Source organism: Thunnus albacares, chromosome 9, assembly GCF_914725855.1.
Source record: "Thunnus albacares chromosome 9, fThuAlb1.1, whole genome shotgun sequence".
NCBI lineage: Eukaryota > Metazoa > Chordata > Actinopteri > Scombriformes > Scombridae > Thunnus > Thunnus albacares.
The window spans coordinates 8,038,907-8,057,521 of NC_058114.1; the positions used below are offsets into that span (position 1 = coordinate 8,038,907).

General features: G+C 38.1%; 23 non-coding genes across 23 annotated transcripts; all 23 read left to right on the forward strand.

The window, feature by feature from the left end:
- The first annotated feature begins 1,239 nt into the window (after positions 1 to 1,239).
- On the forward strand, positions 1,240 to 1,313 carry trnat-agu. Its single transcript has one exon. It is a non-coding gene; the product is annotated as a tRNA-Thr (tRNA).
- A 248-nt stretch (positions 1,314 to 1,561) lies between these two features.
- trnat-agu lies at positions 1,562 to 1,635 on the forward strand. The gene has a single exon. It is a non-coding gene; the product is annotated as a tRNA-Thr (tRNA).
- A 247-nt stretch (positions 1,636 to 1,882) lies between these two features.
- Positions 1,883 to 1,956, forward strand: trnat-agu. Its single transcript has one exon. It is a non-coding gene; the product is annotated as a tRNA-Thr (tRNA).
- A 389-nt stretch (positions 1,957 to 2,345) lies between these two features.
- On the forward strand, positions 2,346 to 2,419 carry trnat-agu. Its single transcript has one exon. It is a non-coding gene; the product is annotated as a tRNA-Thr (tRNA).
- A 239-nt stretch (positions 2,420 to 2,658) lies between these two features.
- On the forward strand, positions 2,659 to 2,732 carry trnat-agu. Its single transcript has one exon. It is a non-coding gene; the product is annotated as a tRNA-Thr (tRNA).
- A 2,198-nt stretch (positions 2,733 to 4,930) lies between these two features.
- trnat-agu lies at positions 4,931 to 5,004 on the forward strand. Its single transcript has one exon. It is a non-coding gene; the product is annotated as a tRNA-Thr (tRNA).
- Positions 5,005 to 6,115: 1,111 nt separating this feature from the next.
- Positions 6,116 to 6,189, forward strand: trnat-agu. The gene has a single exon. It is a non-coding gene; the product is annotated as a tRNA-Thr (tRNA).
- Positions 6,190 to 6,571: 382 nt separating this feature from the next.
- trnat-ugu lies at positions 6,572 to 6,645 on the forward strand. Its single transcript has one exon. It is a non-coding gene; the product is annotated as a tRNA-Thr (tRNA).
- Positions 6,646 to 7,189: 544 nt separating this feature from the next.
- trnat-agu lies at positions 7,190 to 7,263 on the forward strand. The gene has a single exon. It is a non-coding gene; the product is annotated as a tRNA-Thr (tRNA).
- Positions 7,264 to 7,511: 248 nt separating this feature from the next.
- Positions 7,512 to 7,585, forward strand: trnat-agu. The gene has a single exon. It is a non-coding gene; the product is annotated as a tRNA-Thr (tRNA).
- Positions 7,586 to 9,002: 1,417 nt separating this feature from the next.
- Positions 9,003 to 9,075, forward strand: trnat-ugu. The gene has a single exon. It is a non-coding gene; the product is annotated as a tRNA-Thr (tRNA).
- Positions 9,076 to 9,314: 239 nt separating this feature from the next.
- trnat-ugu lies at positions 9,315 to 9,388 on the forward strand. The gene has a single exon. It is a non-coding gene; the product is annotated as a tRNA-Thr (tRNA).
- A 2,159-nt stretch (positions 9,389 to 11,547) lies between these two features.
- On the forward strand, positions 11,548 to 11,620 carry trnat-ugu. Its single transcript has one exon. It is a non-coding gene; the product is annotated as a tRNA-Thr (tRNA).
- Positions 11,621 to 11,848: 228 nt separating this feature from the next.
- trnat-ugu lies at positions 11,849 to 11,922 on the forward strand. Its single transcript has one exon. It is a non-coding gene; the product is annotated as a tRNA-Thr (tRNA).
- Positions 11,923 to 12,452: 530 nt separating this feature from the next.
- trnat-agu lies at positions 12,453 to 12,526 on the forward strand. Its single transcript has one exon. It is a non-coding gene; the product is annotated as a tRNA-Thr (tRNA).
- Positions 12,527 to 12,757: 231 nt separating this feature from the next.
- On the forward strand, positions 12,758 to 12,831 carry trnat-ugu. Its single transcript has one exon. It is a non-coding gene; the product is annotated as a tRNA-Thr (tRNA).
- A 247-nt stretch (positions 12,832 to 13,078) lies between these two features.
- On the forward strand, positions 13,079 to 13,152 carry trnat-agu. Its single transcript has one exon. It is a non-coding gene; the product is annotated as a tRNA-Thr (tRNA).
- Positions 13,153 to 13,688: 536 nt separating this feature from the next.
- trnat-agu lies at positions 13,689 to 13,762 on the forward strand. Its single transcript has one exon. It is a non-coding gene; the product is annotated as a tRNA-Thr (tRNA).
- A 145-nt stretch (positions 13,763 to 13,907) lies between these two features.
- trnat-ugu lies at positions 13,908 to 13,980 on the forward strand. Its single transcript has one exon. It is a non-coding gene; the product is annotated as a tRNA-Thr (tRNA).
- Positions 13,981 to 14,227: 247 nt separating this feature from the next.
- Positions 14,228 to 14,301, forward strand: trnat-agu. The gene has a single exon. It is a non-coding gene; the product is annotated as a tRNA-Thr (tRNA).
- Positions 14,302 to 14,818: 517 nt separating this feature from the next.
- On the forward strand, positions 14,819 to 14,892 carry trnat-agu. Its single transcript has one exon. It is a non-coding gene; the product is annotated as a tRNA-Thr (tRNA).
- Positions 14,893 to 15,425: 533 nt separating this feature from the next.
- On the forward strand, positions 15,426 to 15,499 carry trnat-agu. Its single transcript has one exon. It is a non-coding gene; the product is annotated as a tRNA-Thr (tRNA).
- A 233-nt stretch (positions 15,500 to 15,732) lies between these two features.
- trnat-agu lies at positions 15,733 to 15,806 on the forward strand. Its single transcript has one exon. It is a non-coding gene; the product is annotated as a tRNA-Thr (tRNA).
- Positions 15,807 to 18,615: the final 2,809 nt, after the last annotated feature.

An 18,615-nucleotide genomic window follows, 5' to 3' on the forward strand; every position in this document is an offset into this window, starting at 1 on the left:
AGGGTTTTAAGTTTGCAGTCTTGCTACTTTAGTTAACTGTCCAGGCCCACAAGCACCATCCAAAACCTTCCTCACAAATCCCACTGAAGTTGGATCACATGAAATTTCCCATCAGATTTGGTCCTTGTTATTATTATTAAATCTTTATCTTTATTTTCCAAGGCCGCCCTGATTAGAGAACATACAGAAAATAAAAACAGACAACAAGATTTGCAGCAAACATACAAACAACGACAACATTCAAAGACATTGAACAAAAGACATCACCATCATTCATAGATGTTTGAAATGTATGTAAGGGATCAGCTCTTCTATTTTAACAAGCTTTTGCAAATTGTTCCACTTGTGCGGAGTGAAATATTACAAAATACATATTATATTGTATAAATGTCAACTTTCCAACTATAGTACTAACCTGATGTTCTTCAAGAATCCAAATAATCCTGGGATCTAGTGTGGTGTGAATGTGATCTATAATTGAGAAGACATGAAATATATACGCAGGAAGTTTGCCCAGTAGTGCTGTGTTGTTTCCTTCTTACTGCCAACGATTGCCACCCAACTTTCTCATATAATATACAAGGATGTGTTCAAAAACCATCTCCAGTTATGAATCTAAGAGCTGAATGATAAACTGCATCTAGAGATTTAAGTGTAGAGGCAGGAGTGTGCATATAAATTGTATCGCCATAGCTGAAAAAGGTTGATTGAACAATTTGTTTTCTGCAGTTCTGGGTAAAACATTTCTTATTTCTGTAAAAGAATGCCAGTTTTGCTTTTAGTGACTTAGTTATATGCTTTTTTTGAAGCACAGCTTATCATCAGTCCAGAAACCAAGATATTTGTAAGAGGATACTCTTTTCAATTTGTATGATGTTGAGATCCTGTTGAAGACATGATATTCATATTCAAATATCTGAATCTCCCCATCCTGAGCTTTAGCTGATCTTCCCAGTGGGTGTAGGCTCTTTCACACACAGTAAATCAAGTCTCTTTTCTCATCTTTTTCTTTTCTCATCCTTTTCCTTCTGTCACAAATGCACAAACACACAAAAACACACTTGCTCTCTCTCTTTGTAATGGTCTTTTTCTGTCACACTCTTACCTGCACTCGGCCTTGGCTGTCTCTTCTTGTGATTCAACATGATGAATCACAATCAAAACATTTAACTTTATCATGTCAGTTCATAAATGTCTCAGTGTGAATTTACCTTTAAAATGAGAGGAGCTTTGATCAGTGGTGCTGTGGCTTAGTTGGTTAAAGCGCCTGTCTAGTAAACAGGAGATCCTGGGTTCAAATCCCAGCAGTGCCTGATGGTTGAAGAGTTACTTACACAGTGTTTTACTTTCTTTGTAGCATTATTTCTCCATTTTGGGGGAGTGTTTGGGGTACTTGCTTGGTGACCATTTTTATTTTTTCTGAATATTTTTGCCTTATTTTCAACTGAAGCAATGATATGAATCACAATTAAGACAATAAACTTAACTTTATCATATCAGTTCATAAATCCCTTTGCCTCAGTGTGAATTCACCTTTAATATGAGAAGCAATTTAACCAGAGGCGCTGTGGCTTAGTTGGTTAAAGTGCCTGTCTAGTAAACAGGAGATCGTGGGTTCAAATCCCAGCAGTGCCTGACATTTGTGGGGCTACATTCATGGTGACTACCTTTCTGTTACTCTCTTTGAAGCATTATTTCTCCATCTTATCCCAGGGTACTTCCTTGGTTACCATTTTTATTCAAAATATTTTTACCTTATTTTCAACTGAAGCAACAATATGAATCACAATCAAGACAATAAACATAACTTTATCATATCAATTCGTAAATCTCTTTGCCTCAGTGTGTCTGCACCTTTAATATGAGAATAACTTTTATCAGAGGCGCTGTGGCTTAGTTGGTTAAAGCGCCTGTCTAGTAAACAGGAGATCCTGGTTTCAAATCCCAGCAGTGCCTGCATCACAAGGAAATTGTATGCTAGAAACTACAAACCCATGTCTCTTCAAATTCAACTTGAGCAAAATGCTTTCCAGTACCCTTAAACTTTATAAGGATCCTTTATTAAAGTACACAAGGAGAAACTCTCTAAACCTTCTTCTGGTATCAATGCAGCGATCAGTGCCTGATGGTTGTGAGGTTACTTCCACAGTAATTAACTTCTACATCTTATCCAGGGGTATTTGCTTGGTGATCATTTGTCTTTAAAATATTTTTTCCACATTTTCAACCGAGGCAACAATATCGGATCGCAATCAAGACAATAAACATAACTTTATCATATCAGTTCATAAATCTGTTCGCTTCATTGTGAATTCACCTTTAATATGAAAGGACATGTTCATAGAGGCGCTGTGGCTTAGTTGGTTAAAGTGCCTGTCTAGTAAACAGGAGATCCTGGGTTCAAATCCCAGCAGTGCCTGATGGTTGTGAGGTTACTTCCACAGTAATTACTTTCCTGTTACTATCTTTAAAGCATCTTATCCAGGGGTACTTGCTTGTTGATAATTTTTCTTTAAAATATTTTTGCCTCATTTTCAACTGAAGCAACAATATTGGATCACAATCAAGACAATAAACATAACTTTATCATATCAAGTTACACCAATTACCTCATCTCAGTGTGAATCCACCGTTAATATGAAAGGACACATGCATAGAGGTGCTGTGGCTTAGTTGGTTAAAGCGCCTGTCTAGTAAACAGGAGATCCTGGGTTCAAATCCCAGCAGTGCCTTTTTATTATCCCTTATGTTTAATCCACCACCAACATGCTTCTTTGTGACCCTTTAACTTAAAATACTTAGCTTCATCTACACCTGAGCAATTTAAATCATATGATGAATTCTGGCTTTTAAGTCACTTGCATAGATCCACAGTAAAAATACATTTGTTTTTCATGTTTCACTCTGTCACAACTCTTCTTGTTGGTCAATTCACGTCAACTGCAGTTACAGAGGTTTAAAAATATTCCCACTGCAGTCTTCACCAGCATGCTGTACATTGCTCAACAAGTCTTAAGACGTAAAAAAAGATGGTTAAAATATCTGTCGAGTGAACAGGAGATCCTGGGTTCAATTTGCAGCAGTGCTTGATTAACAGGGAAACTACAGAATGATGTGTCTTCAAATTCAACTTTAGTCAGCAGTAATGTAAAATATACATTATTCGCTTCAGTGCTTCTGGCAGAGAAATGAAATTTCTATCACTTTAATGCAGGCAAAAGAATGTTACCAAAAGCCAAACCACCGCAACTTTCTGCAGCAACTTACTTTTATTAATTTCATGGCCACTCTGAATGCTCAATTCTGATTGGCTGCCAGATGTTCTTTAATTTCTGTTAAATGAACAGTATAACTGGACTCCTGAGGCAGGTGATAGTTGTTCAAAAGTAATGCACCAGTATTAACACTCCAGGCCTCTATGACAGAAATAGTTCAGGCTTCAGCAGTTTAGCTAAAGAGCTAAAAGTTATATAAATAGCCCAATAAGAACTGCACAAATTTAATATCAAACCTGTTTGATATTTGGGAGAATCTGAGGGGAGGAAAAGTAAGAGTTTTGGCAGACTACCAGCTATGGCGAAGCTGGTAGTTTGAGAGACAGTGAAGGAGACAGCCAAGGCCCAAAATGCTTAGTAAAATTTGAAGAGTGCAGGTAAGAGTGTAACAGAGAAGAACAATTATAAAGAGAGAGAACAAGTGCGTTTTTGTGTGTTTGCGCATTTGTGGCAGAAGGATAGGATGAGAAAAGAAAAGGATAGGAAAAGAGATTTGATCTACTGTGTATGAAAGAGCAAGAGGCAAATGTAGCCTACAGTCACTGGGAAAATCGACTAATATCTGTAATTTAATGACTTATGACAGTTTGTTGGCATGTGGCCATTTTATTATGCATACAGTATACTGAAGAAAAATTAGACTACCCTCCCTTTTCTGCCCTGCACACCTCGCCCCACTTTTGCACAGTCCCTAACAAACATCCAAAAACTGCAAATACAAGACGTAAAATGTGAAAAAAACAAAACAAACACAACTTGATGTTCCTTTTAAGTAACATGAAAATACAACTGATCATTTCAAAGTTTGCTGCATAGTTGTCAAAAAATGTGACCGCATCCTCTGTGATCACACTCTCTGTGAGACTTCACAACCATCCTCACATCATCGACAGTTCTGGCTGAGTCTGACATGTTGAGAAACTTCAAACCTGTTAAAAGGGAAGAGACACAGTGTACCCTGAATCCCTGGATTTAAAATTTCAGCATCATCCACTTCTCCTCTGTCCATCCGTATGCCCAGTATGTTCCAAACAATCATTGTTTCACCAGTATATCTGTGATTCTCTGCTTCACTGAAGAGAGTGATAGTGTCATACAGAAGCTGTATATTTAGCTATATGTATGCAGATTGACAGTGGAGAAGTGGATTATGCTGCAGAAGTGGTTTGAGAAGTTTCAGTGGATCCATTGAAACTGACTGAATTCAAACAAACATAGGTTCACAATTTTTCAAGTGTGTCTTGAAGCAATAGTCAGGCACCCAAATAAACACTGAAACAGGTTTTGCTTGCTGTAATCATTCCTCCTGTTCATATTCATTATTAGCAGATCCCTTCTCAATGCACCTTCAATGTAAGTGATCGGGGACAAAATCCACAGTCCTCCTTTTGTGCAAAAATGTATTTAAAGCCTCATAAAAGCTTCAGATAAACTTTTAAATACATTTTTGCACAAAACAGAGGTTGTGGATTTATCCTCAATCACTTACATTGAAAGTGCATTTGGAGAAAATCTTCTAAAGGTCAGTATGAACAGGAGGAATGTAAACAAACTACAGCGAAAAAAAATGGTTTCAATGTTCATATGGGCACCTGAATATTGTTTTATCACAGACCTGTATTTTAATTTAACATGAGAAGATTGAGTTTCTCACAGGTGCTGTGGCTTAGTTGGTTAAAGCGCCTGTCTAGTAAACAGGAGATCCTGGGTTCAAATCCCAGCAGTGCCTTTCAATTGTTACTTCTTTATCTTATCCAGGGATACTTGGTGACTATGTTTATTTAAAATATTTTTGCCTTATTTTGTACTGTAGCAACAATATGGATCAATGCAATCAAGACAATAAATACAACTTTATTATATCAGTTCATAAAGCTGTTCGCCTCAGTGTATCTGCATCTTTAACATGAGAGAAGCTTTTAGCTGTGGTGCTGTGGCTTAGTTGATTAAAGCGCCTGTCTAGTAAACAGGAGATCCTTGGTTCAAATCCCACCTGATGGTTATGAATATAAATATAAATCTTTTCACCTCAGTGTGAATTAGGGATGTGCAGAGGGTCCAGTATTTGTATTTGTATCTGTATTTGTTGAGGCAGCAAAATTATTGTATTTGTATTTGTATTTGAATAAAAGTGGAAAGAGGCTTAAAAATCCCGTTTTTGTTTTTATTACGCTTTGAATTTTAGAAAATTAAAGCGTTACAATAAGTGTTCATGAATAAACTACCTTAAGAAGGAGGTCCCCACAGCCGGTCTCGAACTTCAGTCTCCCAGATCATAGACGACTGTGCTGACTACTGAGCTAAAACATTACTCATCACCTCATTGCACACAGACCTGTACCTATTTATACACCCATAGCACAGAGACGGCACACCCCGTAATGTGTGGGGAAAAACTTCAAAGGTGATTCTTGCTTTGCACTTTTCATTTATTTCCTATTTTTTACAACCTAACTTTGTGGAAAGGTGAAGGGGAACAACAGGTTATGGAGAGTCCCTTGGGAGCACTTTGCATGTGTCAGTAGCTCAGCTTTATCTCTGGTGAACACCCCCAACTCTGGGAGTGATGTCCAAATTAGGAAATGTGCATCATGTAGCAGGTGGATGTAACCCCCCTCATTGAGACCTGCTGATAGACGTAACAGTGGAGCAGAAGAGAGAGACTGAAATAGCGATGTAACCGACCTGCATACTGGTATTTGACTCTTTTTTTTTTTCGAAAACAAATACTTTTGAAAGTACCTGTATGAAATACTATTTGAGCTTTTCCAAATAATGTTTCTGTCTTCAGGCACATCTCTAGTGTGAATCAACCTTTAATATGAACTGACTTTTCCAGAGGCGCCGTGGCTTAGTTGGTTAAAGCGCCTGTCTAGTAAACAGGAGATCCTGGGTTCAAATCCCAGCAGTGCCTGCATCACAAGAAAATTGTCTGCTAGAAACTACAGAACAATGTCTCTTCAAATTCAACTTGAGCAAAATTCGTTCCAGTACCCTGAAACTTTTTCTCTAAACCTTCTTCTGGTATCAATGGAGCGATCAGTGCCTGATGGTTGTGAGATTACATCCACAGTAATTGCATTCCTGTTACTGTCTTTGAAGCATTATTTCTCCATCTTATCCAGGGGTACTTACTTGTAGACCATTATTCTTTCACATATTTTTGCCTCATTTTCAATTGAAGCAAAAATATTGAATCACAATCAAGACAATAAACATAACTTTTTCATATCAGTTCATAAATCCCTTTGCCTCAGAGTGAATTCACCTTTAACATGAGAGAAGATGTCACCAGAGGCGCTGTGGCTTAGTTGGTTAAAGCGCCTGTCTTGTAAACAGGAGATCCTGGGTTCAAATCCCAGCAGTGCCTGCATCACAGAGAACTTGCCTCCTGGAAATTATAGAACAGTTTCACTTCAAATTCAAGTTCAATGTGACTACTTTACAACTCTGAAACTTAATAAGTGAACTTCATGAAAGTACACAAGAAGACACTCCCTTAATCTGCTTATTGGTCTCACTACAGTGATCAGTATCATGTTGATTTTGGTAAATGTCTTGCTCAACAAACCTTTGGACAGTATCTCAAAGCGTGATATGCTGTTGCTAATGGTTAAATTGCCTGTCTTGTAAACAAGAGATCCTATGTTCAAATCCCAGCAGTACCTTATGCTTGTGGGCTTACTTACATGGTGATTATCTTTCTATTACTTTCTTTGAAGCATTATTTCTCCATCTTATCTCAGGGTACTTGCTTGATGACCATTTTTATTCAAAATATTTTTGCCTTTTTTCAACTGAAGCAATGATATGAATCACAATCAAGACAATAAACATAACTTTGTCATATCAGTTCATAAATCTCTTCACCTCAGTGTGAATTCATCTTTAAAATGAGAGAAGGTTTAACCAGAGGCGCTGTGGCTTAGTTGGTTAAAGTGCCTGTCTAGTAAACAGGAGATCCTGGGTTCAAATCCCAGCAGTGCCTGATGGTTTTGAGGTTACTTCCACAGTAATTACGATCCTGTTACTGTCTTTAAAGCATTATTTCTCCATCTTATCCTGCTGTACTTCCTTGGTAACCATTTTTCTTTCAAATATTTTTGCCTCATTTTCAACTGAAGCAACAATATTGGATCACAATCACAACAATAAATATAACTTTATCATATCAGTTCATAAATTGCTTCACCTCAGTGTGAATTCACCTTTAATATGAGAGAAGGTTTAACCAGAGGTGCTGTGGCTTAGTTGGTTAAAGTGCCTGTCTAGTAAACAGGAGATCCTGGGTTCAAATCCCAGCAGTGCCTGCATCACAGAGAACTTGCCTCCTGGAAATTACAGAAAAGTTTCACTTCAAATTCAAGTTCAATATGGGTACTTTACAATACACTGAAACTTTATGAGTAGACTTCATGAAAGTACACAAGAAGAGACTCTTTTAACCTGCTTATTAGTCTCACTACAGCGATCAGTATCATGTCGATTTTGGTAAATGTCTTGCTCAACAAACCTTTGGACAGCATTTCAAAGTGTGATATTTGCATTAAAGGAACTGCATTAAGCTGGTTTAAGTCCTATTTATCAGACCGATTTAAGTTTGTACATGTTAATGATGAATCCTCTGTGAAGGCAAAAGTTAGACACGGAGTTCCACAAATTTCTGTACTTGGACCAATTCTATTCACCTTGTATATGCTCCCTTTAGGTAATATTATTAGGAAACACTCCATAAATTTTCATTGTTATGCAGATGATACCCAATTATAATTATCAATGAAGCCAGATGAAACCAATCAGTTAAACAAACTATATCTAATGATATAACTACTCTGGATGGCATTACCCTGGCCTCCAACACCACCATAAGGAATCTGGGAGTTATCCCAAAAAGATGCAGAAAAACTAGTTCACGCATTTGTTACTTCTAGGCTGGATTATGGCAATTCCTTATTATCAGGCTGCCCTAACAAGTCTCTAAAGACTCTCCAGCTGGTCCAGAATGCAGCTGCACGCGTATTGACCAAAACTAGAAAAAAGATCACATTTCTCCCATTTTAGCTTCGCTACATTGGCTTCCTGTAAAATCTAGAATAGAAGAATAGAATTTAAAATCCTTCCCCTAACTTACAAAGCCCTTAATGGTCAGGCACCATCATATCTTGAAACCATTTTTCTTTCAAATATTTTTGCCTCATTTTCAACTGAAGCAACAATATTGGATCACAATCACAACAATAAATATAACTTTATCATATCAGTTCATAAATTGCTTCACCTCAGTGTGAATTCACCTTTAATATGAGAGAAGGTTTAACCAGAGGCGCTATGGCTTAGTTGGTTAAAGTGCCTGTCTAGTAAACAGGAGATCCTGGATTCAAATCCAAGCAGTGCCTTCTTGTTATCCTTTATATTTAATCCACCACCAACATGCTTCTTTGTGACCCTTTAATTTAAATTTATTTAGCTTCATCTACACCCAAACGAGATATTTGTGTTGACTGAAATCAAAAGATGAATCTTGGTTTTTAAGTCAATTGCAAAGATCCTCATTAAAAGGAAATGCTTTTCAGTACCCTGAAGCTTTATAAGGAGCCTTAATTATAGTACACAAGGAGAAACTCTCTAAACCTTCTTCTGGTTTCAATGCAGCGATCAGTATCATATTGATTTTGGTAAATGACTTGCACAACGTACCTTTGGACAGCATTTTAAAGATAAGCACATGGTGCTGTAGCTTAGTGGTTAAAGCGCCTGTCTTGTAAACAGGAGATCCTGGGTTCAAGTCCCAGCAGTGCCTGTTGGTTGTGAGGTTACATCCGTAGTGTTTACATTCATGTTACTGTCTTTAAAGTATTTCTCCATCTTATCCAGGGGTACTTACTTGGAGACTGTTTTTCTTTCACATATTTTTGCCTCATTTTCAATTGAAGCAAAAATATTCAATCAAGACAATAAACATAACTTTTTCATATCAGTTCATAAATCCCTTTGCCTCAGTGTGAATTCACCTTTAATATGAGAGAAGATTTAGCCAGAGGCGCTGTGGCTTAGTTGGTTAAAGCGCCTGTCTTGTAAACAGGAGATCCTGGGTTCAAATCCCAGCAGTGCCTGTGTCACAGGGAACTTGTCTTCTGGAAGTTACAGAGCAGTGTCTCTTCAAATTCAAGTTCAATTTGAGTGCTTTCCAATACCCTGAAACTGTATGAGTAGACTTCATGGAAGTACACAAGAAGAAAAGAAGAGACTCTCTTAACCCTCTTATTGCTGTCACTACAGCGATCAGTATCATGTCGATTTTGGTAAATGTCTTGCTCAACAAACCTTTGGACAGCATTTCAAAGTGTGATATTGGCATTAAAGGAACTGCATTAAGCTGGTTTAAGTCCTATTTATCAGACCGATTTCAGTTTGTACATGTTAATGATGAATCCTCCGTGAAGGCAAAAGTTAGACACGGAGTTCCACAAGGTTTTGTACTTGGACCAATTCTATTCACCTTGTATATGCTCCCTTCAGGTAATATCATTAGGAAACACTCCATAAATTTTCACTGTTATGCAGATGATACCCAATTATATTTATCAATGAAGCCAGATGAAACCAATCAGTTAAACAAACTCCAAGTTAAACAAACTCCAAGCATGCCTTAAGGACATAAAGACCTGGATGACCTGCAATTTTCTACTACTAAATTCAGACAAAACTGAAGTTATTGTGCTTGGCCCTAAACACCTTAGAAACATATTATCTAATGATATAACTACTCTGGATGGCATTACCCTGGCCTCCAACACCACCGTAAGGAATCTGGGAGTTATCTTTGATCAGGATATGTCCTTTAACTCCCACATAAATCAAATTTCAAGGACTGCCTTTTTTCACTTACGTAATATCACAAAAATCAGGCAAATCCTATCCCAAAAAGATGCAGAAAAACTAGTTCACGCATTTGTTACTTCTAGGCTGGATTATTGCAATTCCTTATTATCAGGCTGCCCTAACAAGTCTCTAAAGACTCTCCAGCTGGTCCAGAATGCAGCTGCACGCGTATTGACCAAAACTAGAAAAAAGATCACATTTCTCCCATTTTAGCTTCGCTACATTGGCTTCCTGTAAAATCTAGAATAGAATTTAAAATCCTTCCCCTAACTTACAAAGCCCTTAATGGTCAGGCACCATCATATCTTGAAGAGCTCATAGTACCGTATTACCCCACTAGAACACTGCGCTCCCAGAATGCAGGCTTACTGGTGGTTCCTACAGTCTTTAAAAGTAGAATGGGAGGCAGAGCCTTCAGCTCTCAGGCTCCTCTCCTATGGAACCATCTACCAGATTCGGTCCGGGGTGCAGACACCCGCTCTATGTTTAAGAGTAGGCTTAAAACTTTCCTTTTTGATAAAGCTTATAGTTAGGGCCGACCAGGCTCACCTTGGATCAGCCCTTAGTTATGCTGCTATAGGCCTAGACTGCTGGGGGACTTCCCATGATGCACTGAGCTCCTCTCTCCTCCTCCTCCCCTCCATCTGTATGCATTCATGTAACATCAATGCATGTCACTAACTTTGCTTCTTCCCCAGCGTTTTTTTTGTGCTTTCTCATCTCACAGGAAACCCTGGGTTCTGGGCTGAGCCTTCGTGGTCCTTCACAGTCCTGTTGGTATCCTTCTCTGGCTGATATGTCATTGTCATTATTGTTATGATTGTTGTTATTATTGTTGTTATTCTGTCCCCCCCCACCCCCCCTTTCCCTCTTTCTTTCAGATGGCTGCCCACCAAGAGCTGCATTCTACCCGTTAAAGGGGAGTTTTTCCTCACCGCTGTCCCCAAGTGCTTGCTCATGGGGGAATTGTTGGATCTCTGTAAATTAATGAGTACGGTCTTGACCTGCTCTATGTGAAAAGTGCCTTGAGATGACTTTTGTTGTGATATGGCGCTATATAAATAAAAATTGATTGATTGATTGATATGCTGTTGCTTAGTGGTTAAATTGCCTGTCTTGTAAACAAGAGATCCTATGTTCAAATCCCAGCAGTGCCTGCATCACAGAGAACTTGCCTCCTGGAAATTACAGAACAGTTTCACTTAAAATTCAAGCTCAATATGGGTACTTTACAATACACTGAAACTTTATGAGTAGGCTTCATGAAAGTACACAAGAAGACACTCTCTTAATCTGCTTCTTGGTCTCACTACAGTGATCAGTATCATGTTGATTTTGGTGAATGACTTGCACAACGAACCTTTGGACAGCATTTTAAACAAGAGTGCATGGTGCTGTAGCCTAGTGGTTAAAGCGCCTGTCTTGTAAACAGGAGATCCTGGGTTCAAGTCCCAGCAGTGCCTGATGATTGTGAGATTACATCCACAGTAATTATGTTACTGTCTCTGAACTGCATTATTTCTCCATCTTATCCAGGGGTACTTACTTGGGGACCATTTTTCCTTCATTTTCAATTGAAGCAACAATATGAATAACAATCAAGACAATAAACATAACTTGATCATATCAATTCATAAATCGCTTCACCTCAGTGTGAATTCACCTAAAATATGAGAGAAGGTTTAAGCAGAGGCGCTGTGGCTTAGTTGGTTAAAGCGCCTGTCTTGTAAACAGGAGATCCTGGGTTCAAATCCCAGTAGTGCCTGTATCACAAGGAACTTGTCCTCTGGAAATTACAGAACAGTGTCTCTTCAAGTTCTATTTAGGTACTTTACAATACCCTGAAACTTCATGGAAGTACACAAGAAGAGACTCTTTTAACCCGCTTATTGGTCTCACTACAGCGATCAGTATCATGTTGATTTTGGTAAATGTCTTGCTCAACAAACCTTTGGACAGTATTTCAAAGTGTGATATGCTGTTGCTTAATGGTTAAATTGCCTGTCTTGTAAACAAGAGATCCTACGTTCAAATCCTAGCAGTACCTTATGCTTGTGGGCTTACTTTCATGGTGATTATCTTTCTATTACTTTCTTTGAAGCATTATTTCTCCATCTTATCTCAGGGTACTTGCTTGATGACCATTTTTATTCAAAATATTTTTGCCTCATTTTCAACTGAAGCAACAATATTGGATCACAATCACGACAATAAACATAACTGTATCACATCAGTTCATAAATCTCTTCGCCTCAGTGTGAATTCACCTTTAATATGAGAGAAGGTTTAACCAGAGGCGCTGTGGCTTAGTTGGTTAAAGCGCCTGTCTAGTAAACAGGAGATCCTGGGTTCAAATCCCAGCAGTGCCTGCATAATAGGAAAGTTGTCTGCTAGAAACTACAGACCAATGTCTCTTCTAATTCAATTTGAGCAAAATGCTTTCCAGTACCCTGAAGCTTTATGAGTAGCCTTTATTCAAGAAGAAAAGGAGAAACTCCATAAACCTTCTTCTGGTATCAATGCAGTGATCGTTATCATGTTGATTTTGGTAAATGACTTGCACAACGAACCTTTGGACACCATTTTAAACAAGAGCACATGGTGCTGTAGCTTAGTTGGTTAAAGCGCCTGTCTTGTAAACAGGAGATCCTGGGTTCAAGTCCCAGCAGTGCCTCATGGTTGTGAGGTTACATCCACAGTAATTACATTCATGTTACTGTCTTTAAAGCATTATTTCTCCATCTTATCCAGGGGTACTTACTTGGGGACCATTTTTCTTTCAAATATTTTTCCCTCATTTTCAATTGAAGCAACAAAATGAATCACAATCAAGACAATAAACATAACTTTATCATATCAATTCATAAATCGCTTCACCTCAGTGTGAATTCACCTTTAATATGAGAGAAGGTTTAACCAGAGGCGCTGTGGCTTAGTTGGTTAAAGCGCCTGTCTAGTAAACAGGAGATCCTGGGTTCAAATCCCAGTAGTGCCTGCATCACAAAGAACTTGTCTCCTTGGAAAATACAGAACAGTGTCTCTACAAATTCAAGTTCAAAATGGGTACTTTACAATACCCTGGAACTTCATGAAAGTACACAAGAAGACACTCCCTTAACCCGCTTATTGGTCTCACTACAGCGATCAGTATCATGTTGATTTTGTTAAATGTCTTGCTCAACAAACCTTTGGACAGTATTTCAAAGTGTGATATGCTGGTGCTTAGTGGTTAAATTGCCTGTCTTGTAAACAAGAAATCCTACGTTCAAATCCCAGCAGTACCTTATGCTTGTGGGCTTACTTTCATGGTGATTATCTTTCTATTACTTTCTTTGAAGCATTATTTCTCCATCTTATCCCAGGGTACTTGCTTGATGACCATTTTTATTCAGATTATTTTTATCTTATTTTCAACTGAAGCAATGATACGAATCACAATCAAGACAATAAACATAACTTTATCATATCAGTTCATAAATCTCTTCACCTCAGTGTGAATTCACCTTTAATATGAAAGAAGATTCAACCAGAGGCGCTGTGGCTTAGTTGGTTAAAGCGCCTGTCTAGTAAACAGGAGATCCTGGGTTCAAATCCCAGCAGTGCCTTCTTATTATCCTTTATGTTTAATTAAAATTAAGGAGAAACTCCATAAACCTTCTTCTGGTATCAATGCATTGATAACTATTATGTTTGTTTTGGTGAATGTCTTGCTCAACGAACCTTTGGACAGCATTTTACACCAGAGCTGATGGTGCTGTAGCTTAGTGGTTAAAGTGCCTGTCTTGTAAACAGGAGATCCTGGGTTCAAATCCCAGCAATGCCTGATAGTTGTGATGTTACTTACACAGTTATAACTTTCCTGTTACTGTCTTTGAAGCATTGTTTCTCTATCTTATACAGGGGTACTTACTTGGGGACCATTTTTCTTTCAAATATTTTTCCCTCATTTTCAATTGAAGCAACAAAATGAATCACAATCAAGACAATAAACATAACTTTATCATATTAATTCATAAATCGCTTCACCTCAGTGTGAATTCACCTATAATATGAGAGAAGGTTTAACCAGAGGCGCTGTGGCTTAGTTGGTTAAAGCGCCTGTCTAGTAAACAGGAGATCCTGGGTTCAAATCCCAGTAGTGCCTGCATCACAAGGAACTTGTCTTCTGGAAATTACAGAACAGTGTCTCTTCAAGTTCAATATGGGTACTTTACAATACACTGAAACTTCATGAAAGTACACAAGAATGTACTCTATTAACCTTCTTATTGGTCTCACTACAGCGATCAGTATCATGTTGATTTTGTTAAATGTCTTGCTCAACAAACCTTTGGACAGCATTTCAAAGTGTGATATGCTGTTACTTAGTGGTTAAAGTGCCTGTGTTGTGAACAGGAGATCCTACGTTCAAATCCTAGCAATACCTTATGCTTGTGGACTTACTTTCATGGTGACCACCTTTCTATTACTTTCTTTGAAGCATTATTTCTCCATCTTATCCCAGAGTACTTGCTTGATTCAAAATATTTTTGCCTTATTTTCAACTGAAGCAACAATATGAATCACAATCAAGACAATAAACATAACTTTATCATATCAATTCATAAATCGCTTCACCTCAGTATGAATTCACCTTTAATATGAGAGAAGACTTAACCAGAGGCGCTGTGGCTTAGTTGGTTAAAGCGCCTGTCTAGTAAACAGGAGATCCTGGGTTCAAATCCCAGCAGTGCCTGCATCACAGGAAGCTTGCCTCCTGGAAATTACAGGACAGTTTCACTTCAAATTTAAGTTCAATATGGGTACTTTACAATACCCTGAAAGTTTGTGAGTAGAGTTCATGAAAGTACACAAGAAGAGACTCTTTTAACTCGCTTATTGGTCTCACTACAGTGATCAGTATCATGTTGATTTTGTTAAATGTCTTGCTCAACAAACCTTTGACCAGCATTTCAAAGCAGAGAGTCATATGCTGTTGCTATAGTGCCTGTCTTATAAACAGGAGATCCTGGGTTCTAATCCTAGCAGTACTTAATGCTTGTGGGCTTACTTTCATGGTGACCACCTTTCTATTACTTTCTTTGAAGCATTATCTCTCCATCTTATCCCAGGGTACTTGCTTGATTCAAAATATTTTTGCCTTATTTTCAACTGAAGCAATGATATGAATCACAATCAAGACAATAAACATAAGTTTATCATATCAGTTCATAAATCTCTTCACTTCAGTGCATCTGAGCCTTTAATATGAGAGATGACTTCACAAGAGGTGCTGTGGCTTAGTTGGTTAAAGCGCCTGTCTAGTAAACAGGAGATCCTGGGTTCAAATCCCAGCAGTACCTGATGGTTGTGAGTTTACTTCCACAGTAATTACCTTCATGTTACTATCTTTAAAGCATTATCTAGGGGTATTTGCTTGGTGACCTTTTGTCTTTAAAACATTTTTTCCTCATTTTCAACCGAAGCAACAATATGAATCTCAATCAAGACAATAAAAATAACTTTATCATATCAATTCATAAATATCTTCACGTCATTATGAATCCACCACTAATATGAGAGAAACTTTCCTGGAGGTGCTGTGGCTTAGTTGGTTAAAGCGCCTGTCTAGTAAACAGGAGATCCTGGGTTCAAATCCCAGCAGTGCCTGCATGAGGCTGTTCATTGCTAATTTTTCATTACAGTACCAGACTAGTTGGTTTGACTTGAAGAAAACCAGCAGTTTGGATCAAGTGAGAGCAAATGTTGCATGAGAACTTAAACGTTTCTATTGCTGCAACAAGTAGCCGATTAATTGATCGGCAGAAAATTAATCTGTAAGCATTTTGATAATCAATCAATCATTTTAAGTCCAAACATTCTCTTGTTTAAGCTTCTGAAACGTGAGAATGTGCTGTTTTTCCTCCTCTTAACAGTGGAGTAAATTTAATGTTTTAGACTTTTGGACTGTTCCTTCGAAACAAGACATCTGATGGCATTTTTACTTTTTTTCATACAATTCATTGATCATGAGAAGAATTATTAGTTGTAGCCCTATTTCAGGATATCACTGTAGCTTTAGTAAGAAAGAAACTGTAAACATTTTTACATAACCCCTATGTAATACCCATCAATAACCTAAAACGGCACAGCCCTAGTAAAATATGAAGCCAGACAAAGTTTACAAAGGCAAATATGTACTGTAACAACATGATATATTTGCAGCTTCTCACCTGTCTCACAGATGTCAACTGTCAAAACAGTGAATGAATGAGAAGAAGCAGAGAAGCAGCAGAGAAAACCTGTTGCTACGTGTTCAGTGAATCAACTAGCAGTAGCTTAGCTTTACTTATTCTGCTTGTTGGCTGCAACAGTTCATGATTCTGTAATTCCACATTATATTATTTATATGCCAAACAAGCTCAGTAGCTTACATGGTGCTGTGTAAGCTTATGTCAAACACCTCGCAACCCGCCTTCAACACCACTTAGTAGCTGCAAAAAAAGACTCCAAAAAAACCAACTATGGCTGCAATGAATGTTGACTGCAGGAGCAAAACGTGCAAATATTTTTAAAAGTGATAAATGAAATGAAAATATTCCAATTCTCAGTGGACTGTTTTGAAAATTACATGTTTAATGCACAAAACCGCGTGGTGGTTCATGTTACATCGCCACTGAAAATATAAATACTAGCATGAAAAACTGATTACTGAACAAACAATCCTACTACAATACTCACAAAGAAGGAAAGCAAGTGTACAACTCAGAAACAACACAGTTAGCAGTTATGTCCTAGCTCTTAATACACAGCACAACAATATCTAACCAGCAACAAGAGAGGCGGTAAAAAGCACTTACAAGAGTCCAATCCTCAGAGTGCTTAGCCCAGACTGACACACAACTGAAACTGGCTTAAATAGGGTGGATTCAGCATAAGTGGGACACTTTTTGGTAAATGCACCAGGGCACTATAGTAATAGATATTCACTTGCAGCAGTCGTGCTTTCATGAAAGGGTATGACCCTTTTTAACAAACTGTTGTCAAGTTTTGAAGGGAACTGATAATTATTTAAAAGTTATAGTCTCTCAAACTCAACAAGAACCCCTTGTCTGCTTGTCTGCTAAAGTGGAACATTGGTCTACAATCCCTTTTAAAGGCAAGACGATGTATTAACTCTTTTAGAAAAATCCATTCATTCTATGCCCTAGCTATGGCTGCTTTCATTCTTTCTTCAGTCCACTGGTTTATTTGAACTCCCTTTCTGCCCTGCTTCACTTGTTCTCTTTCTTTCACTTTCTGATTAGTTTTGTGTTAATTAAATTTTCCTGCCTTATTTTCTCTTCTTGTTATTTAACATTTCTGTCTCTTGTCACCTTTTCATGAATGAATGGGTGTGGGAGCCTTTTTTCTGTAAAGGTGACGTATGGATTTAACTAGAGTCCACTGAGCCCAATATGTTGTAGTAGGCTAAATAAATAGAAAAAAGTTATAACAACATCTATTTTTAAAACAATCAATGATTAAAAAAGCTGATATTCTTGATCTGACTTGAAGTAGTAACCTCTGCTTTACGATACAACAGCTTTAAAATCCTGAGCCACTGTAACTGTCTCATCAAACTTTCAAACATTATTGAACTAATATACGTATTATTGCAGGAATACTGCATGAGATACGCTTGCTGCAATGACTGTTCATTAACAAGTAGTGTGGCAAGAATTCAAGATAAAAAAAACACTTGTTGCTTCTATCCAGTCAAATAATAAAGTATGGCAAGGCTTAAATGTCCCACTTTTGCTGATGTCCCACTTTTGCTGAAGCAGAGCAGGCAATACTCAACAAAACTTGCAAAACAAAACAGGGAGGCGAGTGCTAACGACTCAGAAACACATCTCTTCTCTTTACTGTTTTTACAATAAAGACCACAAGCTGCTCCGCTCGCCACACTCTAGCTGAGATGTTACGGTTAAAACAGTTAATACAGCTCAAAACTATTCAGCCATGTAACCACTAATACCTGATCAATGCAGTGCATTTCCTTTCACCTGAGATAGTTTTCTTTTTACCTTTGCATCCACTTGACAAAGGCCTTTAGGGAGCCCGTGGAAAAAGAGGTAGAGTCTCTTTCACCTTGACTGCCGCTCACTGGCCTTCTCATCTCTGATCTCTTTTCCCTTGTAGCCCACGAGGGAGGGAGAGGTCATAGGTGGTGTTCTGCCTCAGAGCGCTCGCTTAAACTTCATTATGCAGATTTTCCTCCATTTTGAGATTTTATATTCCCATCCATCCAGCTCCCCACTGAGACTGGAGCTGAATCATTAAAGGTTGGCAAAGAGCGGTCATGTCAGAGCAATCAGTGTGTCAATAAATCTCTGGAGACTTATTCCCGGGGACCATTTATCACACACACACGCGCATACTGTGCACTTTAATCACTGACGTTAGAATTATTAGCAAATTTAATGTAAACCAACAC